At 43.6% G+C, this 20,905-nt stretch overlaps 1 protein-coding gene across 1 annotated transcript in view; it reads right to left on the minus strand.

The window, feature by feature from the left end:
* The window catches only part of kcnq1.2 (potassium voltage-gated channel, KQT-like subfamily, member 1.2), a 157,406-nt gene that overhangs the window by 29,175 nt on the left and 107,326 nt on the right, over nucleotides 1-20,905 (minus strand). The gene's annotated exons all lie outside the window — the stretch shown is intronic.

Raw genomic sequence — 20,905 nt, forward strand, 5'->3', positions numbered from 1 at the left:
GTGTGTAAAGTCTACCCCTCTTTATCCTTAAACCCCTGCTGTCCTCACTGTACAATGTCTGTGTGTGTGTGTGTGTGTGCGCGCGTGCGTGCGTGCGTGTAGAGTCTTTACCATCTTTGTTTCTCTTCAGTCTGTAATTATTCAGTCTGCAGATGCTCCCTGTGTGTTTGTTGTCGTCTGTTTCCTGCTTGCAACCTCGTCAATGTCATGTCTGTGCAACTTTCATGACACTACAGTGCATCTGCAGCCTGTCTTCACTCAGCAGGCCCATTACCTTTAAAGAGATGGGGAATTTGCTTGTTTCCATGCTACCTGGCGTCAGGACCCCCTCTTGGATAACACTCTTTGTACACATTATAGAACACATCACAGTCAGTCTGCACACTTCCATTTAATTATTGAAGTTTCTTTAAAGTTCATCCAACATGGAGCATTTACAAATGGGTTACCTTTTCAATTTTAGATTTTAATTTTCCCTTGCGCCTCAGTGCATGTTGTCATCTCCAAGCAATTCAGCTGCAACACTGAAATTTTTCACGAACAGCTATGTTCATAAATGGCTCTGACCCCCTTTTCTTTCTGAAGATTCAATAAGATTTTCCTAAGTAATAACAAAAACTTGAATAGCGGGGCCTCAGAGCTGCACAAATTAAAATAACTGCTTCCATCACCGGCTGTCAGGATGTCATTTTTTTATATATGAAACTCAGTATTAAAGTTATAAATCTTCACACTTTCACTCAGGGATTAATTTTAATGTGTTCATGAGGAGGGAATGAAGAAGTGGACGGAAAACCTGATCCAGAAATGTTTGGACACTCGTGATTATCGAACAAAAAACTTAATTTATAATACAAACCTGATGCAGGCTTTTCTGTCCTCGCTACGCATTTCTAATTTATGGCCATTATATTACTCACAAAGTGATGATTTTTAATTTATAAAGCTGTCACTGCTGTGTGCTCCAGGCTTTGCGTTGGTACCTCAGCCTCAGCTAGCATCTGCCTCAGCACACTGCTGACAGAAGGAAGAGCGCTGACGGGGCGGCATTGAGCTTTTGTTACCTGAGCGTCACTCACCGTTACCCAAAACAAGACAGCTGCTTGACTTAGCGTCAAGCTGAAAGGAAACACCGACGAGGCAAGGATGGAGGGAGGGAGGGGGGAAGGGAAGGAGAGGTGGGTGGGGGAGGAGAATAAGTTCATTTGTGTGCCAAGTTCATATGCGTGATGCTGAATGTTGAAGGCCTTGTCAAACAGTGCTGAAAGAAAAGTTTATTTAGAGATAGGGTGGGAAGAAATGTAAATGTCGGCCTGTTGATAGGTGTAGTCAATGACACGGAGTACATTCAAAACCACAAACGAACAAGACTATAGCTCATTTATATCCAAACAATAAAACCTCTCTGGCTTTATTAGACCTTATGTAACCCTTGTTCCACTGACACAGAAATATTAGCTTGTTTTAACCGCGTCCCATTTCTTCCAGCCCTATAGGCACATTCCACCTAAACGTCTGAACTCAGCTGAACTCAGCTTCAGCTTCTCCTCTCCGCTGATATTCTGTTGTCAAAAGATGAAAAAACGACAAGGGGTCAGGCAGGGCCCAGTGGCGGCCATATTTCCTGGGGCTCCGCCTGTGGTCTTCAATGCCAAAAACACACACGGACAGACAGTGGGAGGATTCTGGCCTGACCTTTCACCCCAGCTGGGCTCCCTCTGGGTCAACAGAGGCCATGTTGCCATCTCTGCAGAGGCCAGCACCTGGATCACTGGACCCATCCACAAGGGAGAGGGTGTGTGTGTGTGTGTGTGTGTGTGTGTGTGTGTGTGAGTGTGTGTGTGTGCGCATGGGCTTGGGGTCTCTGGGGAAATGAATCAGCCACTTAGTTCAGCCACCCGCCCCCTCACTTACAGAGCTCGCTTCAGCAAGACCCAAAGGTCAACTCTCACCCTTTCTCGCATTTCTCTGTCTCTTTTTGCCATTTCTCACCTCCCCCACCTCTCTCATCAGAGGTGAACAAGGAGCTATTTCAGAGTGATGTGAGAAACAGAGGTGGGTGCTGTGTGTGTGCATGTACGTATGGATGTATATATATGTGTGTGAGAAAGAGAGAGTGTGGGACACTTTAGCCACATCAAAACACTACGTCACCTCCCACATCTGTCCTCCCAGTGAGGCTTAAAATTCAAATAAGGCCAACGCAGAAGAGCAGACATGGTTAATTTCAGAGGATCATTCATATTTCAATTTATTCCTTGGCTTGCATTCAAGTTGAAATAACAGATGAGACTTTATGTGATATTCCATGCCTTTGTTGGTGGGTGCAAAAAGACCAAAAGCAGTCAGCTGTAATTGTACGTCTGAGCGAAAGCTATAATTAAGTATTTTACATCTTATGAAGGTGTGGAGGGGAGCGAGTCTGTAACAGCCAAGCAAAAAGCCCATAAGATCTCCGTCTAAGAAGAAAAACCATTTCCTAATCTGCTTAAGAGCACTGCAAGCCTGTTGAAAAAAGGCGCGCAGGTAGCATGTATGCACCTGGATCATGTGGATTTACGCTGGAGATGGCAAATTGCTAACTTCACAAGGAATGCTTTGTCAAAATTATGGCTCTGGGCGATTATGATAAAATATGCTGAGCAGCATGATACCCATTCACAACCACTCTTTTATCAAGGCACATACCTCCTCCCCCTCAATGCCTCCCCCCCCTTTGAAAGCTTGGTACAGTCTATACTGTTAAGTCTAAAACCATGTAAAATGAGCAGTATCAGTGTGTGTGTGTGTGTGTGTGTGTGTGTGCCTGTGTGCAATCACTTTCTATTAGTGCATTTAGCTTGGTTTTTTCCCCCCGATGCTCGCGTGCGCTGTCAACGTCTGAGCACAAGAGTCTGTTTTTGTGTGAGCAGTGCCCAAAGCGTACCAGTTAGGCCTATCTCTTACCTCGTCACCCTATACGAGAGCAATGCGTGCCAAAGGCAAGAGAGAGGAGTCAGATTTGTACACTGTATGACACTCATGCCCTCGTATCCCCCTCCAGCTGCAAAACGCCCACTGACGGAAAGTCGGCATCTGCCCAACACGTCTCCACCGGGCATATCAACACGGGCCGACACACAGCCGCACATACACAACCACAGAGACACACACAGGCAATATACACAAAGAGAAACTGGAGGCACACACCCACACTGACACACCTCAGGGCAGAGAGGAGAGAGAGAGGATACTGTTATGGTTGAGACAGACACGGAGAAGCTGATTTGTGAGTGAGAGTGTTTGGTGCTGTTATGGCTGACATCTGGCTGTAAGAGAATCTGTGGCTACTTAGATGCCCGGGGGCCTGGGGCTGTTGACAGTCACCCCCCCGTGCCTCCTCCAGCCTGATGGTAAGGACTGATAGCAACGGGGCGACGTGGCCTTTTCACCAACTGTGCCTGAACCACAGTCCACACACACAAAAACACGCAAACACTACAAACATGCCTTTATCAAATAATCCACTCCAAAATACAGTCACAACACACTCAAACTGATCAAAATGGAGCCACTGAGATAAGATAAGCTGTTGCTCCAAAGTGCAGCCTCACTTTCCCCAAACAACTGGGAATATCTTGCAACACTTCAGGAGAGGGTGGGAGTAAAATGAAAAGCTACGCGAATACGAACATCTTACTCATTTTTCTTTCATTGTGGTCATTGTGTCGAAAGCGACATGATCCCATTAAACAATCTGGGCACAACACACAGCAGAATATAGTGGAAGTAAACTCAAACTAGTCTGGAAGACTAAGGATGCAATAAATCCTTGAAAACTGTATGTCCAAATTTGCCACAAAGGTCGAACGATGATAAATGATTAATTTAGTAAGACCAGAGCTGGAACAAGTTGAACAGTAACACTTTATATTAGGGCCCACACCTTATTCTGCATGAAAATATTCTACAAATTGGCTAATAATTAAGCGTTCTCCCTCAAAAACCTCCTAATTACTGCTGATTCACAGTAAGTAAGGAAGTTGCTGTACATGAATTATGATTTTAATAGCCTAACCCTAACCCTTCATAGCCCAACCCCCCTGCTTGACTATTAATATGCCAATATGCTACAAATACACATGCTAACAAGCAACTAGTTAATGGTGAATATGTGCACCTTTACATAAAATGTGACCAAATTACTTTATCTTGCCTTTAACACATGAAAACTGACTGACTAAATGAACTTTTCAGTATTTTCTCAGGACATAAGGGTATGAAATTAAGGAGACATCCAAATCCTACAAATGCAATAAATCATCAACACCCACTGCACCCGCTGACCCCACATGTGCCACACCCATAAACCAACGGCTGCAGAGAGTGAAGAAAAACAATGACTTCAAACTGGCTACATGCAGCAGATTGACTTATCAAGCTGGATATGTTTTGCAGTGCACAGAGTCACATTCACAGCACCCCATCACACAGCAGAGGGCCAGAACTGGAGATATCATTGTGTGGCTCTGCGGCGTCCAGTTTCCAAAACCTTCCACTGCCTCGGAGCAGCAGGCCGGTGCAACTGGATCTGTCAGCCGGGTCCATCAGATAGCCGCCATGGCTGTGTCTACCTCTGTCTACCTGTCAAAGCTGTGTGGCTGTCATCCAGCCAGTCAGGCGGCCATTGCCCGGCCACCGCCCCTGCCTTATCAGGATAATGAGCTGCATTTAGGTCCATTATGAGCTGACCCCGAGGACTTTCTCTGCTGCTAAGCGGGGGCCTTGTGCCAGTGATGGACAGCGGGAATGCGATACAGGGCTGGGTTGTGCTGCAAGAGCAGGACTGCAGGGGATAGGAGAGGAGAAACGGTGCATGTGGTGGTTGGCTGCCTCGGGACGGTTAGAATGTAAGATAGGACGGGAAGGTCTGCAGTGAGTTTACACCATTTCACACATATTACAAAACTAACTGTGGACAAGCAGCCTCTTCAGGCATCTACAGTCCACTTTACGCTCTCTACTAGCTGACTGTAGTTATGACTGCAAGGACAGAAAAATATCAGTGAATGAGAGAAAGTGTCATTTCTACTTTACCATAATTATTACTATTAATGATGCAGCAGTGATGTTTAACAAGACTCAAAACCTGGAGCTCCTGTAGCGGTCCCTAGAGGGTGCAACGCTCACTAGGGTCCCTTCTGTCTTGCAACTCGTGGGATGAAAATAATTTATGTAGGATTTAAAGAAACTACATGGAGAAGCGCTTGTGCTTTGACACGTGGTTCTAAACTTTATACAGTCTTGAAAAAAAGAAAACAATTTCCTACACTTTGATGAAACTTTTAGCCCATTAATCAATCACCAGAAAACAAAGCAGCAACTCTTTTGATAATCAGTTCATCGTTTAAGGATTTTCTGTTTTGTTTTTATGCAAGTCATAATTCTATTAATAAAAAAGACTAATTAAAATTGATAAAACATTGACAATTAAATAAATAAATGATGAAATGTAATAAATAAATATCTTTACCTAAATAATTTAAGTAGTTTTGAATAGGCAATTAAATATATGAATAACCAAAGAAATATATCTATTTTATAATATATAATATATCACATTTTATGACATTTCATGGACAAAATGATTATATGATTAAATGGGAAAATAATCGGCATATTAATTAATATCTTTATCTTTCCTGTCTGTATATAAATCCATAGAAAAATATATTTTTACAGATTTTGATTTGTTTTATGTGAAATAAAGTAAGAAGCCAAGTCTGATCCCTGGGCTATGCAGAGTTGACTGAACAGTAAAATTAACTTTGATTAAAAAAATCTGTGTAATTAATTAAAAGGTACATATTTACACCAAGACCCTTGCACAAAAAGGTAGACAGGTCTACACACTGAACACACACACACACACACATACACATACACATACACACAACACAAATACCCATTCATGCACAGAAATACTGAGATGACAAACCACCCAAACATTTCATTTTGCTCGCCTCTCACTCTCTTGTTACATCTATCTCCCTCTCTCGCTGTCTTTGTCGATCAGTCAGCAGGGTTACAATCTATTGATTGTGAGCTCCTAACAAGCTCCTCTTTGTTTTTTGCACCCACAAATTGCTTTGAGGACAAACCACAGTTTAAGAAAAAAGCACCAGAGAGAGCGGGAAAATCTACAAAGCTTTGCCCGAAGTGACGCACGCTCATTACCATCATCACACTGGATAATTAGGACAAGAGGGTAAAAATAATGCCATCAACCAAAACAAAGAGTGGGAAGACGAGTCAGCAGAATGAGGCCCATGGGAACTGAGTCAGGGGCTGCAGTAAAAAGAAGTAAGAAAGGCACAAATACTAGTTTGCAATGACCAAATGACACAACTGAACATACCTGTGCCCATTCCCCAAGCATGCATACACACACACTGCTCCTTACACACATACACATACACACACACACGTGTTTACAGCAGCCCAAAAATCACGACCACATAAAGGCACTCTAAATACAGCAACAAGCCATATTTTCCATGTTCTGGTCTATTTAGCTTGATGTGATTCATCCAGACGTCTCTCTGCAAACTTCTCCAGTTTTATTGACATTGCTTCAGTTTATTCATTCATTCAACAAACAAGGATGGTGAAAGTTCACCGAAAATAGGCCTGAAGCCGCGTTGGGCCTCTTGTGACCTCACGACTAATTCAATTCAGCAGTGACATTGGATATTTCTCAAGATGGGGACCGTTGTGCCAGCACAACTCTGCAGAAATCCTGTACAGAGATTAATGATTTATTGGCCATCAAATGCTTAATGGCTTGCAGTGTTTGTCAGAGCAACCTTATCTGCTATGATTGCAGCACGCTTGGTTGATTGCTTTGCATGAGTCTGACAAAATACCCATAGGCTCTCTCTCTCTCTCTGTCTCTCTCTCTCTCCCTCCCTGAGTCCCTCTCCCTCTGACTCTTCGTGGTCTTGATGATTAAGAGCCAAAATTATATTTTTATGTGTATAAACAAGCATTCTAATGCAATACTATTAATAAAGCAACCCTTACTCCGTCTTCATGTCAAACAGATATATAGTTATGAACAATTCTTCCTTTTGTGGTGGCTTATTAAATTAATCTTAAAACAATGGAGCACAGTTTAGCTTTTAAGAAGCAACAAAAGCAAACAGTAGTTTGGATTGATTGCTGCTTGTTTGTTGGTCAGAGGCCTGATGACTTGAAGAGTGCGGTGCATGGTGTGTTTTCTTGGCTTTGTCTGCTGGAAAGAGTAATTGTACCAGTCTTAAGTGTCCCGTTTTTTACGAGCTGCATTAGTGTTTTCCATCAAGCTGCAATTACAGGCTATTCATACACAGGGCAGGCCCTCCTCAGCCAGCGCTGCTTGGTACTTTCTGGGAACGTCTAGCAGACCCAGGCTATCTATTGATATGCAAAGCCTTTGTGCGTTGTTATGCAAACATATGTGAAGTGCAGACCTAAAGGACACTGCAGGTCCCATACAAATATTGACTTGGACTGTTGAACATGAGCAAATTTAGGTTAGGCTCCAGACAAATGTGAGGCTTATTATAGGGTTGTTTGACATTGTTAGGCTGAGCAATATGTCCAGGTGAGGCTGCGAAAAAAAACCTCCCAGATGCAGGGGTGTGGTAAATATTTTATTACCTGCAGGACATTTGTCTGTAATGCGCACAGGGAATGATGTCACTCCTACGGTATGATTCCTCCTTCCTTCAAAAACCACCCCCAATACCAAAGAGGTTACACGACCGGCAAAATATGCCAATGATTTACCCATATATACTACAGACTTTGAGCAGCAGCCACAGTCATGTACTGACAAACCACACCCCGGTGCTACGTAATGCTTACATATCAGAAAAGTATGGTACATCCCGGTGTTCCAGACTCTTCCTCCCTCACAACCACAGTGAGACTGACAATTTCAGCCATTCCTACAGGGCCCAAATGAGCTTTCCATGACTGGGGAAATGGCTAGTTAAGGTTTGTCAAATTAAATCAAGTCTTCAGGTTCTTAGTGCTCAGGGCCTGATGTTTTCTGGATCTCTCCCATCATTTGGTATTACTGCCTGCTGCATAAGCACATTGTTATTTTCCAGTAATTCCAATTTGGACATAGGAATATTTAAGAGTTAGTTAACTGTGTAATATCAGGTGATCTAGTCTCTGGCCACACTGTTTGTGTTGTGTTTCTCTTAAGTTAAGTAAGATACGTTTTAAATTTCACATTTTTTAATGGTTTCAAGATCGTACATTTGATCTGACAGACCGAGGTGGCAGCTGTGCCTTCATCACATTCCCTTCATTCTTACCTTCAAGTGCACCTTCAACTATTCCTCAATTATTCCTAATCCACAAGACAAGGCTGTTTAATATCTGTTTCTTTTGAGTAGTGTTTTTTAAATAATTAGCCCACGCAGTGTTTTCTTTAGACTGCTGCTGTGTGCTTTATGGACTGAGAAACGCTTGGTTGGGACGCCAAGCAGCAGTCAATGAATAACAGTTGTTAAAACACAATAAAAGCCTACTCCGTCTCTCATCCAGCCTGAAAGCCATATAATCCTAGACAATAGATAAGATTAGAAATTCTATGTCTGCTCTAAAGGGTAACATTTTATCAGTAAAAGTACTGATTTTTTCCTAAATTCTTCGATTCGATTAATTACTATATAACTTGCAGCTCTGCTGAAGCGCTTCGGGCCCTGTGCTGTTTAATATATTACCTGAGGCATTAAAATTGGATGATATTTTAAACTTTCCTCATTTACCTCCTACACTCAGGCGGGTTTTTACGCTGCAATAAATGCTGCTCACACTAGCAGAGGTGCAGGAGCTGGCGTTGCAGACCAAATGTTCGCGTGGCTGGTTAATATGTAACCTGTTCAACTAGTGCTGCAGGGACAGAGGATAACCTACTTTGTCAGCTGCATCGAGACCCTCTCTTTGATGCCCCTGAGGCCAATCTCAAAGAACCAGAGCCAACAAAGGCTGACTGATCAAAGCCTTTGTGTCAACGCACATCCCATGCAAAGAAGTTGCACTTGAACACAGCAATGAGTAGAGCCGTTGGCCAGCTGACTGACAATATGAACATACGTGCTATGTTGAATGAAAGGAAATTACTGGTCCCTCTGCTTTGTAATGGCATTGTAAGCCCTGTCAGGCTTTGGTTGGAAAAGAAAGAAAGAAGAGGCACAAGAGGATACAAAACTAAGTGGGTGAAATCACTGAGGTGCTCTGGTGGTTTAGTGGTCCAAGATAGGTAACATATAAATGCAACATCCAGGGTTCAAGTCCAGCTGGGGACCTTTACCACGTTTTATCTCTTGCTTTTTCTCTATATCTCCTCTAGTGGGCATTCAGACTGTGACATTAGGGGCTACGTCAGTGCAGGTGTGTCCTTTCAGACACAGGTGAGACAATAAAATACGATTCAGGAAGTCCAGGTTTTCCAGAGTGACAGAGCCATGAGTTTGAAGGCTTGCTTGATGCCAATTTATAATATCACGAGGAAGGATTTTATGGCTCTGGAAAGTTATCACAGCATGAAGTATCACCTTTCACTGAGAGGTAAACAGTAGAAATACAGCATTTGTGTTACAACCAGGATCTACGAGGAATGTGTGTTTGATTTGACCGATCAACAGAGAGACCCCTACTCAAGCCCAGAGTCCACCTTGCGAGGCTTTATGCATTTGTGGCTAAATCATAGTGGTTTGGACCAATCAGTGTCCTATGAGAAACTACTGGTAGCTACAGGTGGGCACTGTTCTCATTCAAAAACAACAATGGCAACTCATCAAGAGGTTAGCGTAGATGTTACTACAGCATCTGTTGTATCAGAACTGGACAGTATTTTGTTATTGTAAGAAGCACAAAAAACGCCACTGAGGACTTTTATCCATGGAAAAGATGGTTCTGCTACAACATATGGTTCTTTGATCTGACTGGTGGACATTAGCCCGTGATAGACAGATGGTTCAGCCAATCAAGTATTTTTTGAAAGTATCTGCCCTTTTCTAGACAGTTTCCAAGGACGACTGTGGATGTTTCTGTGTAAAAAAGCATCTGGAGCGCCAGGTTACCACTCTTTCTTGTTTGTTCCTTTGTTAGCTTTGCCTCTTCATTGACACCCCCCTGCATTGATGGACTGGCCTCATTCAAATGAATGAGGTGACTGTTTTTTAAGGCATGAATGAAGTTGGTCTGAATTCTTACTCCCTGCTAGCTGCTATCAAACACAGCCAAAAATACGCAAAAAAGTATGTAAGCTAAATGGCAGCAGAAACGCTGCAAAAAACACTGCCAAAACTATGGACAATGGTCAGCCACCAGCACTCAACTGGACAACCAATTCTCTGCTTGGTGTGTCTGGGCCCTCAGTAACCAGCTTTTCCTGCCACACTAGATTTGGAGACATTTGGCTGGGAAAGGATGGACTGAACTATGGGAAAATCTCAACATACAAGTGTAGAAAGCGTGGGAAAACGCAATCCTATGTTACCACACCATTCACCCTCAATTTCATGGCAGTGCTTTAAAATGTCACAGAGTGTGATAAAGCTTTACTGATAGTTTCAGGTCTATCATTAAAGACTTTACATCAAAGAAAGAAAGAAAGTGGAACAAGTTATATTTTAGGAACTTAACCTATCAGTGCAGTTTCAGTATCAGTGTGCTGCTCATTGGAACAGCCTGTGGTGTAGTATACAGTTGTGAATGTATTGTATATCTAGGCTTGTACCTTCACACAGTAGCTCTCTGAAGCTGTTAAAGGCACTTGCATAGTGTTTATCAAGGAGCACGAGGGCAGTCAACCCACTTCTCTAATCTTTAAGTGACGTGACTTGCAGCACTTCGTGTGAAATGCTTCTTATACATTTTTCGGTATTAGTCATTTCATCTTATGAAAGTCTTTGGTTGAGAGCAAGAACTTTACATGTCCTCGTCTTCATAACTGATTTAAACAGATAAACAGATTTACTTCCCCAAACGCTTCTGTTTTCAGACTATTGTGACGTCAAGTGTGTCTGAGTGAGCGTGACAAAGTGGATATTTGTGTATGTGTTGTCAGCTTTTCTCCTCGAGGCCTGTCACACTGCATCCTGTGATACAGCAGCCGCAGATGCGTGATTGCACGCCCAAAACAGGCATGATTCAGCCACCTTTTGACAGAGATTTAGCAGATCTGCTTGAACTGAGCTGCATGTGGTTTCACTTTAAGGCTCCTAACATGGCGTGCATCAAACACAATACTGTGAACTGGATGAGTGGATTTATGTTAAGGTGTGTGTGGTAAATCTCCACGTGCAAAGCCGGTGGTGAGTGCTTGTATGTGTGTGTATGTGTGAGTGTGTGTCCTCCGGTAGAGGTGACCACTAATGAGCAACTATAGCAGAGTGACCCTGCGGTCTGTGGAGAGAGCCAATGTGCTGTGGCTGAAAACACACATACACACACACGCAAGCACATGCACATGCATGGATGAATATTCCCTTATAGGTCAGTCTGTGTGTATGTGTTTCTGTGTGTAAGTGTGTATCATGATGACCACCACCCCCTCATTACCTCCATCATGGCTGGAAACAATCAGCCACTCTGCCCCAGTTGTAGGCCAGAGTCAGGCGCTGCAGACCTACAGACCTAGCATTAGAGAAGCCTCGATCACCACAGCCTGACTGGCCTCAGATTGGATCCAGCTTTCCAAACTATGGGCAGCACAATCTCAGAAACCCAAGTCAAAATAGCCTTTTTTCCCCATGTCACCCATACATGCTGGATGCCTAGACATACAATTTATTGATTTCCATATATTGTCAACATATGACTTTTAAACTCTGGAAAAAGTGAGATCAACCACCCAGAACAGATTATTATCAATATGATTTGTGAATGTTACTAAAGATGGCTGCATTAAATGCACAGTAATGCTTTAAAAGGTGCGTATGTACGAATTTTAGTTTAAAACATTCAAAAATTAAGTAAAAAGGTCAACAGTGATACAATGTCTGTATTGTGTTGTGTCGCAGATATACTGTATCTATTGAAGTTAGCATGCTAACTAGCTATTCTCATAAATACCATTCGTACCTCAACAGGCGATAGTCCTATAGCTCAGGCCTCTGGAGGTGAGCGCTGACTGACGCAGGACCCCCTCTCCCTCCTCTCCCTGCTTCACGTCTCTCCTGTCCTCACCTGAAGCTGCTGTGTCCTTGTTGCCGCAAGAGTCAGAGTCCTGGTTGGAGCTGCTGTAAATCAGCTCAGTTCTGTATTTCCTGTCGTCAAACTGGCCACTCTCTGCTAGCATTCCCTGCTGGGTCCCCCTGTCCCTGGGCCTGAGAACCTCCTCCTCCTAGCGGTCCAAAGTTCCTATGCTAGTGCTGTAAACACCAACACTGCCTCTGACTCAGCTAGCTAATAAGACCGCTAGTTAGCTGACTAGCTAACAGCAGCTACAGTCAGCATCTACAGCTAGCAGCAGATGATAGTTACTCAGGTGAGATGCTACCCTCTTTTTGTTTGGAGTATGAATTTGACAGGTGGCCAATTCTTGCACCTTTAAACAGTTGTAGTTAAATATCATGCCACACATCGCACAAGGCTTAAAGATTTATGGTCAAAATACACCAAAAATGCAAAAACACACAGATGCAGAGAGACAGAAATGTTGTATGAGACAAGACTTAACTAAAATGCTCAGGCGAGATACACACCTGCTCACTGTCAGCCTCTAGGTTACACAACAAAAAGAAGGTAAACTCACATGACGGTCCCCTAATTGATGATTTCTAAGATAATTATATGGTGGAGTATATTGCCAATGCATGCTTTGTATGAATTTATTTGATTACTTGATCCAGTGAAATGTGACAAGCTGTATGATCCAACATAATATTTAAAAAATATATATATATCTTTTTTATTTTTAATATTTCTAAATGCAGAAAACTGATTAAACTTTACTACGTTAAACTTTACTATCCTTGCAGTTAACACATGCAGCTCTTTCAAACTACATTTTATAGGGAATTGCTTACACTGCTGGTTTGATCCTACAAATCTTACAAATCTAAGATTTCAGCTTAAGATAGAAAAAGCAACGCCCAGTCAAAGACACGACTGCCTCTGCTGAGTGACGTGACTGTTGCTGGCAGGTGTGAAATCACGTGAGGTGTGGACATGTCACACAACAGACAATACACTTTGTACAGCTGTACTACAACACATTCTTGTCTAACAGCTGATGAGGAATGGCTCATCTCTGAGACTGTGAGGTAAACCCAGGCCCACGTGACAAAGACACTCACATGCATACACACACAAACACACAAACCAACTCAAATGCACAGAAAAGGATGTCTGATGTATACGCACACACACACACACACACACACACACACACACACACTGGGCAGGGGACAGTGCGAGCAGGCCAGGCTGTTATTCTAGTGCAGGCTGGCTGAGTTGACCGTGTAATCTCCAGGGTGGAGTCCATATTGGGTTTCTAGGCAATTCACTGTTTTTGGCCTGCTTGTTTTGTGATTTAGCTAAAGAGAGAGAAAAAAGAGCGAGAGAGAGAAAGCGAGAGGAAAGAGAGAGAGAGAGAGGACAACAAGTGTGGGTTGTTTTTCTTTCTGCCCGGCATATTGTTGATGAGTTGTAATGCAGTGTAATACAAGTGGTGGTTAACCTCAACGGCCAAGAGAAGAGAGGGAGCGTGAGGTGAGAAGGAAAAGAAAGGCGGAACAAAAGGAGCAATGGAAAAAAGAACGAAAAAAAGGAGAGGAGGCAAAACAAAGGAGGAGACAGATATAGACACGAGTTTAAGGGGGTGGGTGGGTCGGTCTCAAGAAACTTGTGGAAAACAAAGTTGCCCGGCGCTGTGACCACGCCTGCTGTGCATTTTGTTTACAGTTATAGTGGGAATGAGCCATGAGCACGGAGGACTCGTGGTGCACGTTGACGTGACGACTCGCCATAGATACCATCTGTCATTGTTGAGCACGGGAGATAAGGCAACAAAGACTGTCAGGGCTGTCATTGTCAAATGCCTTCACTGGCAAATAGCTCTCTATATCGCGCTGATTTAAAGGGACAGTACGCTCTTTCTTTTCGAAACACGAGTCTTTCTCTACATTTAGCTTTTTTCTTCCTTTATCTGAGTTGGTTTGTGAAACTAATCCATTGAGTTTTATTTATTTCAAATTATAGTAGACAATTGTTAGTGTTTCCTTATATTTGATTAAATTTGTTAACACTTGTTGCTGCATGTAATTCTATCTTTGCTTTATGCATCCATATCCTTCTCAATAAAGCATCTATCAAAGTGTGCACAAATATAAACAATAGTGCCGGAACAGTTGGTTAACCAATTAATCAATTAAAACGTTTAAGTCATTTATGAGGCAAAAATGGCAAAAAGTTCCACAGAGACAAAGAGACATAGCCGGACAAAGTTAGACAAACAAAGTGCTATTGTGTAGACTTGACAATGAATCAATTAAAAAAGTACTCAACAGATGAATCACCAATTAAAATAATCCTTAGTTTAACGCCTAATAATTAAAAACCACAGTTGCGTGAGAGTTAAGAAGAGATTGTTTTGATATTTTGGCAGCCATCTGTCATAGCATGCTGTCATACCAATGCCAGCGCAGTCTGAATGGCTGGTGTGACAGACGACAGACAGCGAGCAGGCCGGCGAGCACGGGGAGGGGCTATCGAAGCACGCACAAACACACATACACACACACACACACACACACACACACACACACACACACACACACACATAGCACCTGCATTCCCACAGTAGTCCAAGTCAACAGTCACAGCCCATCCCCCTCCCCACCACTATCAGAGAGGGAGGGATGAGGGGTGAGTGTGGGCAGGAGGTGGGGGGGGCCTTTGGAGAGACAGAGAGAAGGGAGTGATTTAAGCTCTTCTCCCCTGGATGAGGGAAGCTGGAAGGGGCTGGAGTGGAGGTGGGAGTAGAGCGGGAGTAGGGGAGTGAGTGATGGAGGGGGAGAGGGGTCAGAGGAAAAGGGAGGAGAGCGATCCAGCTGAGACAGCAGATCTCCACCGAGGCACAGTGCCAATGTCAAGGTGCTGAGTGAGCTGTGGGGAGCTCCAAACACACACAGAGGCTTACTCTCAACGTGAAGTCAAAAATAGCCGCATGCACGAACACGCTCTCCACTTGCCTTCCTGCAAAAGTCAATGGTGGACACAGAACAGACCCACGCTAAGATGCATGCGAACACCCACGCTAACGTACACAATCTCTGCTCTCAAGTGGCCTCGCACCCTCTTCCCTCCAGAGGAAACTCTTGTCGCTTCCCTCTTCACCTCTCGGGCTGTACGCAACCTCCTGTCAGCTGAGACAAACTGACGAGACAAGACACACAGTCGCACAAACGGCCAGAACGGGCTCCATTGTACCCTAATTACCAGGCCTGCTGAGATGCCCTTTGACCCCCAGACACAGGCTGTGCGACCAGCGGTGGACTGGTGGGAATGACACTCTTGCCCGACGCTGACCTTTCGATGTTCACTTCTCACCACAAGCTGCCCGAGAGCGCACTTGATGTGTCAGTGTGTGTTTATGTCTGTGTGTGTGTGTGTGTGTGTGTGTGCGCGAGACTAAGTGTATTCCTCACGTTGTGGGGACACAGTTCTGTTTACACACTCCCATTGTGGGCACTCGTCTTCTTTATGGGGACAAACCCCATAAAGTAAATCATTACATTTGAGGGTAAAGACTTGGGTTAAGGTTAGGTTTACGTTAAGTTTAGGGGAAGGCAAGTAGTGGTCATGGTTATGGTCAGGATAAGGCTCCAGGAAATGAATGTAAGTCTATGTAATGTCTCCAGAAGTGATGGAAAGCGTCGGGGTTAGAGGTTAGGGCTGTGTGTGTGTGTGTGTGTGTGTGTGTGTGTGTGTGTGTGTGTGTGTGACTGTCACAAGTGACTTCAGCAAAAAATGATTTCACCTGGCTTATGAAACTTGGAGTTTCAGGAAAAAAAACAAAAAAAAAAAACAAGTCATTTCACCGTCAAAATCAGTGCTTTGAATGATTTTTAGAGCAACTCCTATACCGATCACACCCACTTGATCGCACTCCTTCTGTCCAACATGATCTGTGAGACACAGCAGAATACCTTATCTGACTCCTTATCACTTTGACTTCGGTCCAGTCGCTCCCATATTCTCTGGTCTCCTCCTTGTGTGTGAAGGAAGAGACATATCCCAGTCAGCTTGCCCTTGTGTTTCGTTCTCGTCTCCGTCTGCGGGTTCACTGCAACCCTTTATCTGCTCTGCTTATCACGCCGACTTAAGCTCTGACACCCCTGGCCTCCCTCTTCCTCAGCAGTATGTCATAGAGGAGACTAATGTCTGTCTCTTGCTCTATCTCTATCTGCTTGTCTGTCTCGCATCCTAAGTACCATTGGAATGAAAGTGAACGGATGTATCAAGCAGTCTGCATGCAGAGTGTCAGCTGATATGAATATTAGCCACCGTGCTTGTAATGTCAGAGGAAGTGTTTGTGAATGCTTTTGTTTTGTTGTCTCTCTGTAACTGTCTGACTTTATCCTTCACACATGAAGCCTGCAGCATTGCTGAGTTTGAGGCGTTTCGGTGTCTTTAAACTCATTATTTTGGTTTTATGGCCTGTAACTTTATTGTTTTGGTTCACTCTCACCACTCTCATCAGCATAATTTTTGGCTGCAGCAGAAAGCAAGTGTTTACAACAAAAAAGCTAGACAGAAAGCCACAGCAGACAGACAAAGTAGAGACTAGCTGGTGAACACAGTGGAGCATTTTGCAGCTAAAGAGCCTCTGAAGACCGAAACTAGATTAAAAAAAAGGAGTCAATGTTTGACTGACATTGGTCAGATGAACGAATGCTAATATTGCTCTGCTGAATGTGTAAAATGGGCCGCTGCTTGCTAAATAGGCAAAAACAAACTTGTTAATAAACTTCATACTTAATTGTCACTATATACATACGTGTGCTCACATCCTCACCTTTACCTGAAAATGCTGCCAGTCATGGCGACATAAAATAAAAGTGGAATTTGTAAAGGGGCAGGTCAGCGGGGACAATTTTTATCTTTAATGTTATTTCTTCCCACATGACTTATCTGCTTATATTAAGCAACGCCTGCACAAGACTTCTCTTGTGACTACCATGCTGTCTCTATTTAGAACCATAAATGCAAATTCATTTTTTGCGTTGCATTTTTTTTTTTTTTTAACTGTGACTTGTTGCTTTTGTCCCCACTTGACCCATGTCGAAAGATTGCTGGAAGGGAGGTCCTCAGCGAGTAAACGGGCAGCGTGTCATACACAGAAAATCGACTCTGGCAGAACAAAGGGGCTTATCTGTCTCACTCGAAGCCAATCGAGGCCAGCAATAATACTCTTGAACCACAGCAGACAATAGAAATTGCTCCTTTTTACCAGAGTTTCTTGTACGTTTTTCCAGTGAGATCACTACGTCCAAGGATTTTACGGCTCATTGATGCCAGCAAAGACAATAAAACATGAGTTTCAGGTAAAATGTGAGACTTGGTGGGTAAGTGAGTTACGATGCAAGTGTTCGACTCTGTCTACAACAGCTGAGACAGGATAACTGCACCGCCTGTCGCAGCACTACCCAACGATAGCTGCATAACAGACACAGGGTGGGGGGCCTTTTTTGATGGTCAACATTCAAAGTGTTGCAAATATGCAGTTCTCCCTGACAGCCCCATTGACTGATTCAGCCTCAAATAACAGCTTCCTGATTTTATCCATTGTACCGTATGAGTCTGGGCGAGGCCTGTATCCTGTGTGGACTACAAAGTTAATTGCGTACAATTGAAAGGTGTGTCCCTTTAATTGTTCTACAGGGAAACACAGGGCCCAGAGGTATAGAAAAACACCCACCATTATACTCCCGTAAAGACATTAGTCATTTACTGAAAGAAAAAAAAAAGGCATTATGGAATACAGACAAGCTTGTTAAGTGTTTTGCACAAACCTGACGCCATTAAAGCAAATGGCAGCCGACGGGAGACTGGGCACAGAGTGGATGGAGCAAGCCGGGCAAACACATAGGTGCGCACATGCACACACTAGACAGTCTTTACAGCGGGCACTAGCAACCCCACTGTTGCCTTCGGGATGTGTCTGTGCACAGAGTACCATAGGGCCAATGTCTGAACCACAAGTGGCCCAGTCAACTCTTTACACAGTCATAAACACGCCTGCATTAGTAACAGCTAGTTAAAATCATTCCATGTACTAAGGCGCTAGTCTGCTCAGCTACAATAATAAAATTTACCTTATTTTAATCTGCTTCTGTATCATGGTGACGATGGAAATGTCACTCTGTCGGTTGTCCACCACTTTGGCTCAGACTGAAATATCTCAGCAACTATTGGATAGATTGATAAGAACTTTTGGCAGGACGGGAATCATAATGATAACAGGCATCACTGATTTAATGCACCACCCATCAAGCACACTAAGTGACGCAAATTAAACACACCCTCGATGTTGTGGGACCAAAATGCTACGATGCTCATGGTGGATCCTCCAGCAGTGACTTCTACATTGGCTACCCTGCAGAGGAACTTCTTAAGTTACTTCAGCGGGATGTTTGAGGCCTTTCTGATGTTTTTGACTATTTCTGTCACAGTTTTGGACTGCAGAGTCTGTTTCAGTTCGAAATGTTTGAATCCACCCCCGTCATTCCCATCAGCCTCAGCTTCACTTCATCCCTTCATGTTTAGTGCTAATTACAAAATGTTACCATGCTAACATGCTAAAGTAAGACGGTAAACATGGTAAACATTACACCAGATAAACATCAGTATTTTACAGTAACCCATCATAAAAAAAGTCTACAACAATCCATCCATGCATTAGTTACACCCACTCCATTGCTGTTAAATTTGATCAAAATTAGGAGTTGTTTGTAGATATGACTGGGTTTAATTTCATGCATTCAAAACAAATGCAAATACCTTCGGGTTAATGCCAAAATTACACCTTTCAGTTTCTTACTTTGAGGAGGATATGGATGTTTTTCTACAAATCCCTTTATCCTTGAAAAAACAAACCTCTCAGTGCATCAGTGCTTAACATTGTCTTAACTCAGGCAGCCAAACAAGAATTAACAAGACCAACAAGACTAAGAATCTGACTAAGCATTTCGACAGACACATTTTTATCAGCGCTCAACAAGTATCGGCATTCATACCCATCCCTGGATACCCAGCCCCTGAGAGGCAGAAGTGGCAGTCAGGCTTTGGCAGGATGGGAAACCAGCCAAACTACAGGAGCAATTACAGGCTTGACGGGAACACATCACAGTATAATTAAAATTAATGTTTCACTTACTGCAGCTCTTATTTACGGATTAATGGAGTTTTCATTGTGCTTGTTGGTCAAATAGCAGAGATACACATCTGCATAAAACACACACATACAGCATTAAATGTATGCGCACATACTCCCCATTACAGGTTCCCCAGGTACCAGCTTGACTTAATAGGTGACATTTACACTCATGGTCTCCGGAGTAATTTACACAGCTTGGCATTATTCGCAGCTGGTTTACTGTTCCATGCAGTATAGACTGATTTAATAGCAGTCAAAAGTAGGGTGGCACCAGGGCTACTTAGCACTGTGTATTAGTAAGACTACAGGTCCCAATAAAACACAGACCCATGTTTCATGAACTGCATATTGACCCCTTCATAACCTTCTTAAATAAGCTCACACCTCCCTGCTGATAATGAACTGGTGCATGTAGTGGAGTATATTAGCGGTCAGGTCCAACCGAAAGTAGTGAGGGCATTTGGCCAAGACAATAAAATATATGTGCAAAAAATATATCCCAGGGCCCTGCGAAACTTGGGCAATTAAAATGGAAATGTAGCATGGGTATTTACAGCCAACGAGCAAGCCCACAGTGGGTGCTAGAGAGATGCAGAGAGAGACCAGGAGAGAGAGAGAGAGAGAGAGAGAGAGAGAGAGAGAGGGGGAGAGAGAGAGAGAGGGGGAGAGAGCTGACGAGAGACAGTGGCAGTGTACAACATGATTTAGATGCTGTGAGTGAGACTGCAGACCTATAATCCTGAAGGCACAGAACCAGACAGAGACAGAGGAAAGAAGAAGGGGCGAGCTCAGCAGGCAAAAAACAGGGAGTGAGAGTGAAAGAGTGATCGAGAGACACAAAGGCAGAGAGAGATAGAGAGCGAGAGAGACTGCGAGATGGAGAGCGAGCAGCCAGACATGCAGGCAGACTGTCCGTCTCTGGTTTGTGGGAATGCGGTAAAGACACAGTAGTAGGCAGGGTCCCGGCTCTGAAATTAGAGAGTGGCGCTAAGAGAAGGGAGCCAGAGCCAAAGGCCGTCTGGGAGCTGCCAGGGGCTGCATCCCCAGCGCACTGCCGAAACATGATTTACTGCTGGACTGCACTACAAACAGCAAACCGCTCCTGGTGCGCTATCTAACTCGCAGCAGCACACACCACTCGTTGCATGCTATCGAGTTCACAACGCTATAAAGATACCACATCAACGGTGGGAAGTGTCGACGTGAGAAAGACCAGCTCAGCTCAGTGCAGTATAGGGTGGTGAAGCCAGTCAAAGGAGAGGGTGCTGGGTCAGGAGTAAGGCCGAAAATAGCCCAGAAATTGTGTGTTAAAAACCATAAAGGCTGCATTGGTGTTGAAACAAGTCCCAGTGTGAAGACGGGAAATGATTTTTCGTATAATTTGGATGTTTGGAGGCTCATCAGATGGTACTGTACAGTAATTTATAATCTGTCTCATGAGAGGGAAATCTATCTGGATGTATGCTTGCACACATTTAA

Source organism: Chaetodon auriga, chromosome 6 (genome assembly GCF_051107435.1).
Source record: "Chaetodon auriga isolate fChaAug3 chromosome 6, fChaAug3.hap1, whole genome shotgun sequence".
Taxonomy (NCBI): domain Eukaryota; kingdom Metazoa; phylum Chordata; class Actinopteri; order Chaetodontiformes; family Chaetodontidae; genus Chaetodon; species Chaetodon auriga.